Genomic DNA, 13,732 nt, shown 5'->3' with positions numbered 1-13,732 from the left:
CAACTTGGTAACAGTTGCTGCTGACGGCCAGGTGACACCGTTTGCTACATGTGGATACACTGGGAGCAAGGCTCCTCCGCTGAGCTCCGCCGGGGAGAGGAGGCTGGGGGGCGGCCTCCAGGACAAGCCCCGCAGCCCTCATCAGAGCAGCCGCTCAGCGCAGTCCGCTCGTGGTGTGGGCTCTCCCCGCAGGCAGTGTGGCCTCCTGATTCGTTTTCCAAAAAATGTTCTGCTCTTCATGATAAAGGGAATACATCTCATCTCAAAGCATTTAGAAGATACTAACATAAATAGAAAAAAGTCACCCATAATAATCCTTGGGAGGGAGAGTTAATACGTGTGAGGTTATTTCCAGACGTTTTTTCCTCTTCTTCCACCCCCCACCCCCTTCTCAACCCCATTCATGACCTTCATCCCAGTCTGCTCTTCCAGTGTGAAAGGGGGGCGGGCAGATAGTGGTTCCACTCAGAAATCCATCTCACGTTAGCAGTGAGGATCCGGGCACCACCCCAAATTATTACTTTCCTTACTCATAAGTTTAAGGCATCAGACATTTTTTTTTCTTGTCTTTTTTTTTTTTAAGATTTTATTTTTGAGTTATCTCTACATCTGTGGGCCTCGAACTCACAACCCTGAACTCAAGAGTTGCACGCTCTTCCAGCTGAGCCAGCTGGGCGCCCCTAGACTTTTTTTCCCCTACATATATTTAGACAGTTGGGATTCACCTGCATTTCTAATTTTATGTTGCTGCTGTTCACCTAGTATCTTGAGCATTTCTGAGTGCTGTTTATCTGCATGTGGGGCGGAGGGACCCGTGTTTCAAGTGAAAAGGTGGTGGCCTCCTTCGGGACACAGGCCGGGAGCACGAGCCCCCTAGCTGTGCCTCAGTCTTCTCACGAGGTGGACTGGCTGTAGAAATTCCCTCCGAGTTGGGAGGATTCAGGGGATTATAAATGGCTGCCTGGCCTGCGGCAAGCAGTCCTGCTAGCTGCTGGTTTCAGGATCCTTCTTCTTCCGTGTACATCTAGCACACCCCCTTTCCTTCAGAGCACTTTTTCGCTCCCTGGGGAAGTGTTGAGGGGATGAGTTGGTGTCTGTCTCTCACTAACTAGAAGCTGCTAGAGGGCAGGACCATGTCTCACGGCCGCGCCTGCAGCACCTAACACGATTCCTGGCTCAGAAGAGGTGGAGGCAGAGGGTGCGTGTGTGCGAGTGCATGCACGTGTGTGTGTGTGTGTGTGTGTGTGTAGGGTGGGGGGCTAGACTGCTTAATAAAACCACATAGGCACTGAGGTATAAACAGTTAATGCTAAAACATGTCTTCCCCAAGGGGTTGATCACAGAAGCCCCCAGTAAGCTGACTTCATTCATATGGGTGGGGGGGCTCCAGGACACCTGCTGAGCACCCGCCGTGTGGGTCCATACCCAAGGCTGACAGAGAGCAATGGTGCTGTCCCAGCTGCGTGTCCCTGCGTTCCCATCCTGGCTGCTCTCATCACATTGGCTCTCGATGAGGAAACATTTATGAAGCGGGGATAATGAAAGTACCAATTTTAGTTATTATAATGAATAACTATTAATATAAAATTACATATCCTAGAATTATCAGGATAACGAATATGGTGTATTTTATATATAATATAGAGACATTTAGTTATAACAAATAACTTGATATATTTATTCATCTTAATTCTGGATCATGATTGTTAATTATGTAGAATAATTAATTGTTCTAACTATCATAATTAATAGTCATTACTGTGAAAGCAAAATGGGTTACTACATGGAAAATGCCTCCTGATGCCTAGGATGTGCTCAGTGCATGTTACTTATCATAAGAGCGATTATTTTAGTGGGTAGAAGAAATGCCGCGGCTCCTTTGGCGGGGGAGTATGCCCTGCTTGGGGAATTTAAAAATTACGCTGCATGGTAAGTTTGTGCCAGTGTTGTGTGTTGCCTGGGGCTGGTGAGGGCTGCAGAAAGCAGGGTGCTGATGTGGTAGGTGGTGGGGTTCCTGGGGGAGCTTTCGCTCTGGCCTGGATGATGGGCCACAGAAATTGTGCAGAGCTGGGCTACGGGGTGCCCGTGCAGGGATGTGGATGACTCAGTGCAAATGCTGTATAGTCCCCCGAAGATCCCACACTGAGTCCTACAGGACAGCGCGTCCGTCTGTCCATGGAATTTTCCATCATGCTCCTGAAAGGCACGTCTCCCGGCTGAGCTGCTTCGATTAGAGATTGCAAACCGACACAGATGAGTGTGGCACGTGTTTCTCGTAAAACACCCTTCTTTGAACGGGAACAGATTTTCCTGATTCTTGTAAGCGACTCTTCCCGTATTCGGTCCTCGTTGTTTGGTTGGACACTGTCAAAGTTGTTTTCTAAACAAAGCCCCAGAAGAAACAAAGCAGACACGTTCGCACTGTAACTCAATAGTGTGTCTTAATTGGAAACAGACCTCGGTGTGGAGGGGCTCTTAGGTGCAGGAAAGGGGGTCGTCTCTGCCTGTAACCAAGTAGAGACCTGGAAACGGACGCTTGCAGGAGGCTTGTCTACATTTTAAAAATGAAACAAAAAAACCCCAAACCACTCTGGACACGTTTAAACTTCATGTAACCTGTGTTTCTCGCGTGCGCCCCCTGCCCCTGAACTTGCCCCTGACGTGTGCCCTACATTATCGGCTGGTGGTCAGGTAGCGGAGGGCTTCCCTTTTCATTTTGGTACTTTGGCTTTGAGTTCGAGCTGCCGCCGCTGCTCAGGGATGTTTCGGTGTCACGGAAGCTGTGCTCTGTGCTAGGCAGACACCACTGGGTCCAGCGTGGCCCGAGAGCAGCCGCCTTGTGGGCCCGGGGGCCGAGAGCAGGTGCAGACAGCTGATGGCATCAGGCCTGCTCCTGGGCCATCAGGACCTGAATCCTGCACAGTGCCCTGTCACCATCCACGTCATGACATTCTTGTTTATTTTAAAAGTGGTCTGTTTTAAATGCTTGCATTTGGCAAGTCATGGCCTTTAGCCTTAAAACTATTTACAGCATGATTACAGGACCTAGGAGACAGTTAATAGTGGAAGTGTGCGGAAGGTGGTGAGTAGGTGCGCGGCAGGGACCCACATGGATGGCCACAGGCCTGCGTGTGATGAAGATGGGGAGGAGAATCACATACGTGCAGTTGGAGGCTCAGGAAGTGACTCGAGCTGCAGAGGGAAGTGGTCGGGGGTAAGGGACAAAGTCAGGTCACTAACAGCAGCTCACACGGGTGTCCTGGTTGCTTGTGTACCATGCAGTGCAGTGCTTTCGGAGTGTTGACATGACCCTACCTGGTACTGCTGGTTAGGAAACTGAGGCACACGGAGGTGCAGGGCACAAAGCAGGAAGTGCTGGAGTCCAGACGTGGAGCTGGGCACCTGCCTGCACATTCCAGGACCTTGACCCCATGGGTGTCGTCAGGACAGGCCAGTGCACCTGTTCGGAGGTTGAACACACAAGGAGAGTAGCTTGCATTGCTTTGCCATAATTATGCAAATGTAGAGGACCCTTTAAGAGAACTCTCTGTGGTAGCTTAAGCTTCCCTAAGGAATAAAAGGAAAAAATGGACTTGGAACTAGTGGGTTTGGATTTTCTAGTGTTTTGGGTTTTTTTTTTTTTTAGATTTTATTTATTTGACAGAGAGAGACACAGCGAGAGAGGGAACACAAGCAGGGTGAGCGGGAGAGGGAGAAGCAGGCTTCCCACTGAGCAGGGAGCCCGATGTGGGGCTTGATCCCAGGACCCTGGGATCATGACCTGAGCCGAAGGCAGACGCTTAACCACCTGAGCCACCCAGGCGCCCCTTCAGGCATTTTCTGAAGCTACCTCTGCCACCTGAAGTCTGAGATCACTTCCATATGCTTTTTAAAAAAATATTTACTTATTAGAGAGAGACCACAAGCAGGGGGAGTGGAAGGGCGAGGGAGAAGCAGGCTTCCTGCTGAGCATAGAGCCCTAAGAGGGGCTCAATCCCAGGACCCCAGGATCATGACCTAAGCCGAAGGCAGACGTTTAACCAGCTGAGCCACCCAGGCGCCCCTTCTATATGCTTTTCTGAAGGATGATGACCAGAAGTGGGTAATAGGATGAAAGGCCCTTTCTGAAGCAGAGCTTCTGGATCCCTAGATGATCTCCCATTCTTTTTACATCAGAACAAAAAGGGCTGCACTTATGGGGGTGGCCCAGTGAGCCATGGTGGCTGTTTGGGGCGCCCCTGGCCTGTGCTTTATGTTGCTCACCGTGGTTTGTGCCCTGACCTTCACGTAGCCTGTATCATGGTAGCGCATCCGCACGTCGAGCTCTGTTTCCGCGGTGGGCCGGTCGCACTGCCGTCCGTGCGTGCAGTTGGCACGTTAGTGCAGGGGCACAAGGGGACCCGAATTCGGTGGCGGGTTGTTTTAAGATTGAGCTGTAAGATAGGAGGAAGGCAGACTTCTTAGCTCTTCCAAAAGCCTGCAGATGATTTCCTCTCCCCTCTTGCTGGGATCACTGCCGACCGAGCCCCCAGGGCTGGTGAGGACCAGTCATCAGGCCTATAATCCTCCAGCTTAGGAGCTGGGCGAGAAAGCTGTTTGCTCACTGGAAGTGGTGAAGAGCACCTGTTTGCGCAAATCTTTTCCCTGATGAAATTTTATGTATTTTGAAGTGAATGATGTTTGCTGCTTTTGAGTTGAGCACTTGATGAATAGTTGTTTAAGCTGAAGTAACTGAAGAAACTTGGAGGTAATGTGATGATTTGCCAAAGCCTCGCCCTACCCCCTCCAAAAAATGGTATCCAGAACTGTGCACCGGTCCCTATATGACCGGACTTGGAAAGGTCACTGTTCACACAGACTGCGTGCTCGCCTCCCTCTCCATTCTGGGTGGTGTCTGTCGGAGGCGAATACTAACCCGCTGAATCCAAAGACATTTGTAAATGAACTTCATGCACTGAGGTGTACCGTGGGTCCTTTCCACTTGCTTTGGAACAAGCATGGACCATTTCCACGTTTATTAATGATTAACTCTGTGTTCTCTCGACACTTTCCGTGTGCCTGTTTCCCTCTTCTGGTTGGCAGTTTCCTAGAGAGACGGGACTATCTGGTGCAGCCTGGCCTTCTCCCCGTCCGAGTCAGCGGGACGCGGCACGGTGCGGGAGTTGGGCGGGAGCCGGGCTCCGAGCTCTGCCGCCCGGGACGGGGCGGGCCCGCCAGGCCTCTGCCAGCTAACCCATGTTGCTGCTATTGCCGTCTGGCGGAAGCCCGGCCCCACACGTCTGCAGCCCCTCCGCAGTTGGGGTTTTTGGCGTGCCCGTGAGAGTTGCAGCTGTCGCCATCGTTCCGGAGAGACCTGAGCAGAGCCACTGAGTTTTCAGAAGACAGTCTGCATGACAGCCCGGGCCACAAAATGAGAAGTGCAGGCGGTGGTTCTGGAAGCTTTCTGCCTCAGGACCTCTGCGTGGTCTCAGATGATCAAGGCCCCCAAAGACCCTTTGTTTATGTGGGTTCTGTTGATGCTTGCTGTATTAGAAATTTAAACCAAGGAGTCTAAAAAATAATGTGCCATAAAGACAATGAGAAATCTGATGTGTTTTACTAGATTGTATTTTTATGAAAGATAATTTTTTAAAACCGAAAAAAAAAAATGTAGTGAGGAGCGATATTGTTTCACACTTCTTGTAAACCTCCTTAAGGTTGGGCCAAATGCAAGCAGCAGTTGGCTTCCCACTGAGTCTACTGGAATTTGTTGTTTTTGTTGAAGTATAAGAAAAAAAATCTGGCCTCACACAGATTTGTAGCTGAAAGGGAGGAGTATTTTGGTAGCCTTTTCAGATAATTGTGGATATTTTTCTTTGCTACCACACCAAAACTCGACCAGTAGTAGTTTGTTTCTTCGTTTCTTTGTTCCTTAGAAAGCGCAGGAGTGGGTGCAAGCTGCCGGGAGGGGCAGAGGGAGAGGGAGAAGCCAACTCCTGCTGAGCACAGAGCCCGACAAGGGGTTTGATCCCACGACCCTGAGATCACGACCTGAGCCGAAATCCAGAGTCGGACGCTCACCGACTGCGCCACCCGGGCGCCCTGCGCCCGGTCGCAGTCTCGTACAAGCTGGTGGCAGCGCGGGGTCTGAGACCACGCGGGATGCGGCGTGGATGGATGCTTAGCTGGGTGTGATCCCTGAGGACGCGCAGCATCATTGGACAGCATTGCTTTCCGGAGTTGTGCGGGTTTTCCAGACATTGGCGGTGTCGTCGCGCACAGACACACGTCCAGTTCGTGGATGTCACCGTGCATCTCAGCAGAGGTCTTTCAGGATCTGGAATCCTCAAGCTCATGGTGGTGACGACAAGTCTCTCACCGTTCGCACTTTCACATGCAGGCTTGAATTGCATCATTGCAGCAGACGCTGGGGCTGTTTCCCGGGAGCGGCGGCCCCCTGGGTCGGTGCTGAGGAAGTCTGGCCACTGCCCGAGCCGTCTTCCCCGGGAAAGGAAGCTCAGCTCCCGGCCTGACACTCGCCCCAGTACTTTTCCTCCAGACGGCGAGACGGCCACCACAGTTAGGGTGACGCACACTTCCTGTTTCCTCACACAGATATGAGGAGGCTGAAGAGTCAGAGTTTCATAAAATGAATGCTTTTCCCTGCTTCAGTAAGAACATTTCTAGGTAAACTGGCCCCCCCTCCGTGGCAGAGCTTTCTGGTGCTGAGCCACGGCCTCGATGGGAGGCAGCACCTGCAGTTTCTGCCCTTGAACCTTCCAGGTACAGAGAGCATTACGTATTAGGACAAAAATACTTCTGACCTTGGGAAACCCCCTTAGTGGCTCCTGGGGCCACTCTGAGAATTGCTGAGTTACGAGAATCCTAAATTCTGTTCTCTCTCCCTCTGTGGAGTCATCTGTGTGAATATCTAATGGCAGAGACTGTTAGAGAGTCCACTTACATTAAGCTGCATCCTGCCTTACAAACACGTTTTAATGAAACTGTCCCAGGAGGGGGTCAGCTTTGGAGTGCGGGTTCCTGTGTGTGCGGCCGGGCAAAGTGACGGCCTGAGAGGTTTGGGGCTGCGCTTGTGTCTGCCAGGTCTCTGGGAGGCCCGCTCCTCGGAGCAGGTGAGAGTGGGTAGGAAGAGGGCTCCCGGTCTCTGGTGCGGAAGGAAATGGGGCCCATCGGGCTGGGTGGGTGTTTTCTTTTGGATTGTTGGTGAAGGAGCTGGGCTCCCCTCAGGTCTCACAGACTTCTTTTTGAAGAGAGGCAGCTTCACTGAGTGGTGTCTTTAGTTTGGCGAATTCTATTTGTGCATTTTGTGGAAGTGCTTGTAAAATTGTTCTGTTGAGAGATCTTCTGTCTTTACCAGCTGATGCGGATGGGTTTTCCTAGTTATTTAAGTACACATGGAGTTGGGGGTTCATCTGAGAGAGGCTAGCAGTCTGGAAATGGCTTCCATTCCGGGCTAATACCCAAAATTAGTTAAAAACATTTTCCTGGGGCATGGAAAGAGACCCCCTTCCCTGCCACCTCCCCTGCTGGTTCCTTGTTGCCACTGTATTTAAACATAGTGTCTTCTCCCCTTCTCCCAAGGGACGGCCAGAAGCCCACTCGGGGATTTGTTGGAGGGTGTGCTCAGGTAAAGCTTGGTCTCTGTGGCAGCAGTTTAGGATGGTGTGTATGTGCTTTTGGTAGTAGCTTCTGACCTGCTCTAGAAAAAAGATGAGTGAATGGTGTGACCCACATAGAGGAAAGTGTTCTAATTGATTCTTAACCAGCAAGCACTCACCTCTGAGCGTTCGAAAACTGTTGGAGGAGAGCTTGCTAACTGATGTGCCGCCTTCTCATAGCCCCGGCCCCAGGACAGGACAGAAACCTTGCTGTCTGTTGCTAGGACTAGTGCAGGGCCCTCCCCTCACGGCCCCCCATGCTCCCGACCTGTGTCTCTGCAGTCTGTCACTGTGCCTTCCTTCCTCGGCGTTTGGATCACCTGCCATGTGCCGAGCCCTGTGCTAGATGCTGAGGAGAGGCAGACCCGCACAGAGGGCCTCTGCTCTCGAGGAGCCTGTGACCTGGACGGGGGGCGAACAGCTGGGGGACAGAGAGGTAACACGTCGGGCGCACGGAGTCTGTGGTTAGGGTGGTTAGAGAGGTGGTGTTGGACAGCAGAGCCGGGCGCCGTGGGGACCACAGGGCAGGCAGAGCACTCCAAACCCCATGTGGCCGGAGCTGCGGCCGGAGGGCAGAGGCAGTGGGCCGGGGGCCACCGTGCCCTGCTGTGGTCACTCTGCCTACTTGGCCATTTGCAGAGGTTGCCAGCTATTAATAGAACACACTGTAAGCCCCTGGAGCCTGGCGTCACGACCCAGTACGACCTCACCAGGCCCATGCCAGCCTCTCGCGCTTCTGCCCTCATGCCCTTTGTGCTTCTGGTTGTGTTGCCTGCGGGTCCCTGGTCAGGTGCCCGTCCTGCGCACGCATATCCTGCTGATGGAAATTCCTTCTTTCCAGGATCTGCTCAAAGTGGGTTTCTCATGAAGCCTTGCCAAATAGCTAAGTAAGAATGCCTTGGTCTTTTGTCCAGTCAAAAGCTTATCTCATTTCCCAGGACAGCCTGACCCCACCTCCCTGACGCCTGCGCTGCTGGAGCCCACGGTCAACGTTCATGGAACCAGCCAGCGGTGGCTGGGGTCCCTGGGAGGTGATGTCAGCAGGTCCCACCTGGTGGGCACAGAGAGAGGTCACGGTACAGGGAGGGGCGCCAGTGAGAAGGAGGAGCACTGGATACTGTGGAAGGACAGATGGACGGATGGACGGATGAGGGCTTCCTGGTCGCCTCCTCTGTTCAGCTGTGCTAGTCCTGCATGGGAAGACCCTTCCCGAGGTCACTCTGACTGCCCGTGGGACCATTTGGGCATTCAGAACATTCTGCTCTGTGACCCAGCAGATGACCCCAGTATCACTCTTAGGAGCATTTGGAAAGTAATAAATCTGCAGAGAAGTCCGTCCCTTACTGCTCTCGTCTGGCTCCCTGAGCATTTAGGACTTCTGGGTGTTTCAGGAATGGTAGATCAGTGGCCCCAGACCACAGACGCTCTGCCGGCCGAGCAGAGGACTCCGTGGTTTTCCTGGAGCAAGCGAGCCACTCTGGGCGAGGTTCCCTCAGCCCACGACTGCTCCTTGGGGTTTCGGCAAGTGCCGTCGGCTTGGGCCCTCTGCCGTGTCCCTGCCTGCAGGCAGCCTTCGGGCCAGAGGGGCCGCGGGAGGAGGGCCCAGAGACTCTGGCGGGGCCTCCACTGGTGATGGGAAGAGGAGCGTAGGCTGCTGGGGCCGGTGGTTGGTGCAGGGCCAGTGTTCTGACCCTGGAATGCAGCGGGGGCACCCCCAGAGTGTGTGCCGAGTGGCAGAAAGGAGGCGTGTTCATGGAGGGAAAGAACAGGCCAAAACCCCACGTTCGGAAGCTTACATTAGCCCTGCCTTGTGTAACACGAACACTCAAAAAAACAACAGCTTTATTTTTTCAAGATCTAGCTCACGAAGCCCCAAATTACCACTGTATTTTTATGTGTTGTGGTTAAAGATGTGCAGGATGTGTTGGTGCTGATAAGTCAGTCGGGCAGGCCTACTCCCTGCTGCAGCCGAGGAAGGTGCTGGTTCCTGTCCAAGGGCGTCAAGGTGCTCAGTGCCGAGAGCACACAACGATTAAACACTAGGCCAGGGCGTGTAGCGTGCATAGAACCTAAAATTCACCATTTTACAGCACGCCATCAGTGGCCTTAAGTACGTTCACGGTGTTTGTGACCACCGAACCTTGTCATCCCCCCGAACAGAGACCCCTTACCCACTGGCTGCCTCTCTCGTCTCCGCTCCCCCGGCTGCTGGCAACCGCTAGTCTGCTTTCTGCTCAACGTAGTTGCCCATTCTGGACATTTCATGCAAATAGAATCCTACAGCATGTGGACTTTCGTGCTTCTGGTGTCACCTAAGAGTATCTTCAAGGTTCCTCTGTGTTGGAGCAGGTTATCCGTACTTTCTTGCTTTTTTTTTTTTTTTTAAGATTTTATTTATTTATCAGAGAGACAGAGGCAGGCAGAGGGAGAAGCAGGCCCCTTGCTGAGCAAGGAGCCCGATGTGGAACTCGATCCCAGGACCCTGGGATCATGACCTGAGCCGAAGGCAGACGCTTAACTGACTGAGCCACCCAGGCGTCCCAGTACTTTCTTGCTTTTAATGGCTGAAGCCCATTCCATTGCGTGGATATACCACGTTCTGTTTTATCCATTCATTTGACAAGACATTTGGGGTTGTTTCCAATTATCGTATATTTTAATTATAAATTTCTTAATTTTCTGTGCTTTAAAGCTTTGCCAAAATTATAAATGTGTGTGACAGTTTTATCAGAGGACCTACAGGGCAGTTTTCCTATTTTTTCCATGCTGTGCTGGGAGCATCGGCTTCTGGATGGTGTTAGAGTTGGTCCACGTTCGCTTTGTGGGAAGGGAAGGGGGCGGTGAGAGCTGCAGGTGCCTGTGTGTGAGCCCCCTCGTGTTGGAAGCGGTCTGCTGAGGGATCTCGCTGAGCCCCCGTCGAGAGTTTGGAATCTGCCTGCTTCCTTTAGGCAAATCGAAATGTAGATGATGTTCGGAAGGACATTGTGCATTGATGTTTTTTCACTGCGTATGTGATTGCGGGAAAATCTTACCGTATTTTTAGGAAGCCTGAGTTGTAAATTTCTACTGTGAACATAACAATTTATAATCATAAAAAAAGGACATTCTGCATAACTTGTCGTATTGGCCGTATTTGGTATATTTGCAGACTTGAAGGCAGGGAATATTAATAGCAGAGTGGGGCAAACTGTTATTTTTGACACTGCGTACCGTGCGGGAGTTCACTGGCCTGTCCCTGTACTGACGTCCTTGGTGAGCCTCCCCTGCCGGCTTCCCGTGCACGGGAGCCACGAGGTATCCCCTTCTCGCTTCGCTCTCAGGCCGCCGTGGAGGCCTCCGAGCAGGCCGCTCGCTTTCCCCCTCGCTCGCAAGGCCCCTTTCAGCTTCGGCAGCCGAGTGTGTCACCGCTCGTGTTCCTGCTCAAGTCTGCAGTCCGGGGGGAGGTGGCCAGAGGCGGTGTTCGCTGGGCCCTGGCCCCTCGCGCCACGGTGGGGGCAAAGCTGGCCACCACATTCTGAGCAGCCCGAACCCCCGGGGACAGCCCCAGCCGCCCCCCCACCCCATCCCCAAAAGATGCACGCGTGCTCATCCACACCGCCCGCTGCGGCCACACGTGTGCCCTGCCCGCAGCCCGTGAAGAGCCCGGGCGGTCGTCGCGTCCGGCTAGTCCCGCCGCCCTGAGCATCCACTCCTGTGCTGTTCCGTCTTTCAGACTTTCCGCGGTGCTTCTGACTTCCTAACGTGCGCAAGCCCAAAGTCTGATGGCCCCTAAAGCACTCATCTCTCAGCTCAAGCAGCATTGACACGTGGCCACTTTTATTTCCTTACGGGAACAATTTGAAGGAAATCCTGCCCGTCATCCTTTATCCACACATACCTCAGTGTGGTCGCCAACAACCGTGGAATCACCGACCTAGACGCCCGAGAGTGTGCGTCCCTAAGGCTGCCCCTTAGCGTCACATAGATGGTCAGTGCCCCGGGTTCCCGCTTGCCTCAGAATTGCTCTTTTATTGCTGGTGTGTTTGAATTAGTGTCGGTGCGCATGGTCAGCCAAGAATTCCAACGCACCTGAACGTGGCTGCTGTGTCATTGTCATTTCCGCGGACGTTAACTCCTGGCTTGGAGCTGCTGCCCATGGGGCTGTGTCTGCTTCCGACGTTCCCCACAGTGCAGAGCATGTGTTGGTCACCTGGTGGTTTTAGGGACGTGTGTCTTTCACTGCATCATCTACTTAGTGCCCCCAAAACTGTAGCTTCAGACAACCTCTGCCGTGGGCCGCCGTGGGCTGGCGGGGCCGGGTGCTCTCGTGGGTCTGATGCTGGGGGGGCCCCCTCAGCGGCTCCAGGCCGTCTCCTCCCGCCAAGGCAGGAATCCTACAGGAGTGAGTGCAACGCACAGCTCTTCCGAAAGCCCCAGGCAGCCCCAGATAATCACTCCTGGTTGTTGGCTGGGGCAGGCAGGTGGACAGTGGGGCTGTGTGACCGCGAGCTGGTTCCTGGAGCGAGCTCCTCACGGGGAGTCTGTGAAAGCTACCACGTAGATGAACGTCAAAAACATTGTGTTTGGTGAAAGAAGCCACGTATACGAGTCCGTTTATATGAGATGCCCGGAGTAAGTAAATCCACAGGGAAGGGAAAGCAGATCAGTGGTTGCCAGGGGCTGAGGGTAGGAGGGAATAGGAAGGAAGTGTGTGGTTTCTTTTGGGGGTGGTGAAAATGTCCTGGAAGCAGACAGTGGTGGCAGCCACACGGCGTCGTGAAGGCACCAAAGCCACTGAATTGTCCACTGTAAGATGGTTAAGATGGTCCGTTTTGTGCTCTGTGAAGTCTAATATGATTTCAAAAAACTGACCCTGGGTCATTTTATGCACATTCCTGAATCCAGATTTCCAAGCTCAGCTGTGAGCTTTGAAGGTACCAGCATACTTCATGTTAAGGTGTGCATTTTTGATTGGCTCATGACCAGCCAAAAGTGACGTCGGGATCCCACCTTATGCTAAACGGGGTCCGCCAGGACACAGGAGACCTCAACTCTAGTTTTCACCAGCTGCCGGGGAAAGCGGCCCCCTCCCCCTGCCTCACAGGTATCAGATGAGTCAAGAGCTACGTAGTGGCTGGAGCCTGATGTGGATGGAAAAATGCCATAATTGTGCAGGGTCCTGCATCTGGCACAGTCCATCATCTAAGATATGTGCAAGTATCACTAATTTCTTTTCAGTCTTTTGAAGAACGCAGAGTACATGTCTATTTATGTTAAATTGTGGGCTTGTCTCTCTTATGGAAGAATTGATTAAAGAGGCCCAACAGTCCTGGGGATTTTATCTGCTTGATTTTCAACAAATTTACTCCTAATTAATTATTCCGACTCAAAAAAAAAAATTGTACCTCTACAGGATGCCAGTATTTAGAAGTGACATTTCAAATATCTAGCTGTACAAATTGAGAGAATTTTCTGATGTCTGTCGTTTGGTAAATTTGCTTTTAAGTATCCCCTCAGGGAGTTGTACTCATTCCAAGTAAGGGGATTACAGTCGAATTAGCACTCCCTCCGATTGGATTGAGCCACAGGTATCTGAGGCAGGAGCCTTGCTGAAGCATGCAGGGAAATTTGACTCAAAACAAAGCTAAAGCTTCTGTTACTTAATCTTTTCAGATGCTTTTCTTGGGATAAGGAACATTCTGGGATTTGTTTGTTTGTTTTGGTAATAGCACCATGATATTTACTATTGAATGTGTGCCTTGTTTTGTTAACATTAAAATAACACTACTTTTCACAAAATAGAGGGATTGTAATTGAAAATAAACATGGGAGTATTCTTACACTGAAGTCTGAGTTGAAATGCTTGATTGCTAAATATATTGCTGAGGAGAGGAAATTTTTTTTTTTTTTTAAAGATTTATTTATTTGAGAGAGTGAGAATGAGAGAGAGAGAGAGTACATGAGAGCGGGGAAGGTTAGAGGGAGAAGCAGGCTCCTCGCCGAGCAGGGAGCCCGATGCGGGACTCGATCCAGGGACTCCAGGATCATGACCTGAGCCGAAGGCAGTCGCCCAACCGACTGAGCCACCCAGGCGC

At 52.0% G+C, this 13,732-nt stretch overlaps 1 protein-coding gene and 1 non-coding gene across 4 annotated transcripts in view; one reads left to right on the top strand and one right to left on the bottom strand.

Moving 5' to 3' along the window:
* AGO2 (argonaute RISC catalytic component 2) overlaps positions 1-13,732 on the top strand; it is a 105,367-nt gene that overhangs the window by 15,642 nt on the left and 75,993 nt on the right. The window lies entirely within an intron of this gene.
* Positions 457-547, bottom strand: LOC115938685 (U12 minor spliceosomal RNA). The gene has a single exon (XR_004073733.2). It is a non-coding gene; the product is annotated as a U12 minor spliceosomal RNA (small nuclear RNA).

Source organism: Leptonychotes weddellii, chromosome 4 (genome assembly GCF_054177405.1).
Source record: "Leptonychotes weddellii isolate Sample4059 chromosome 4, ASM5417740v2, whole genome shotgun sequence".
Lineage (NCBI taxonomy): Eukaryota > Metazoa > Chordata > Mammalia > Carnivora > Phocidae > Leptonychotes > Leptonychotes weddellii.
This window is presented reverse-complemented; position numbering and strand designations above follow the sequence as displayed.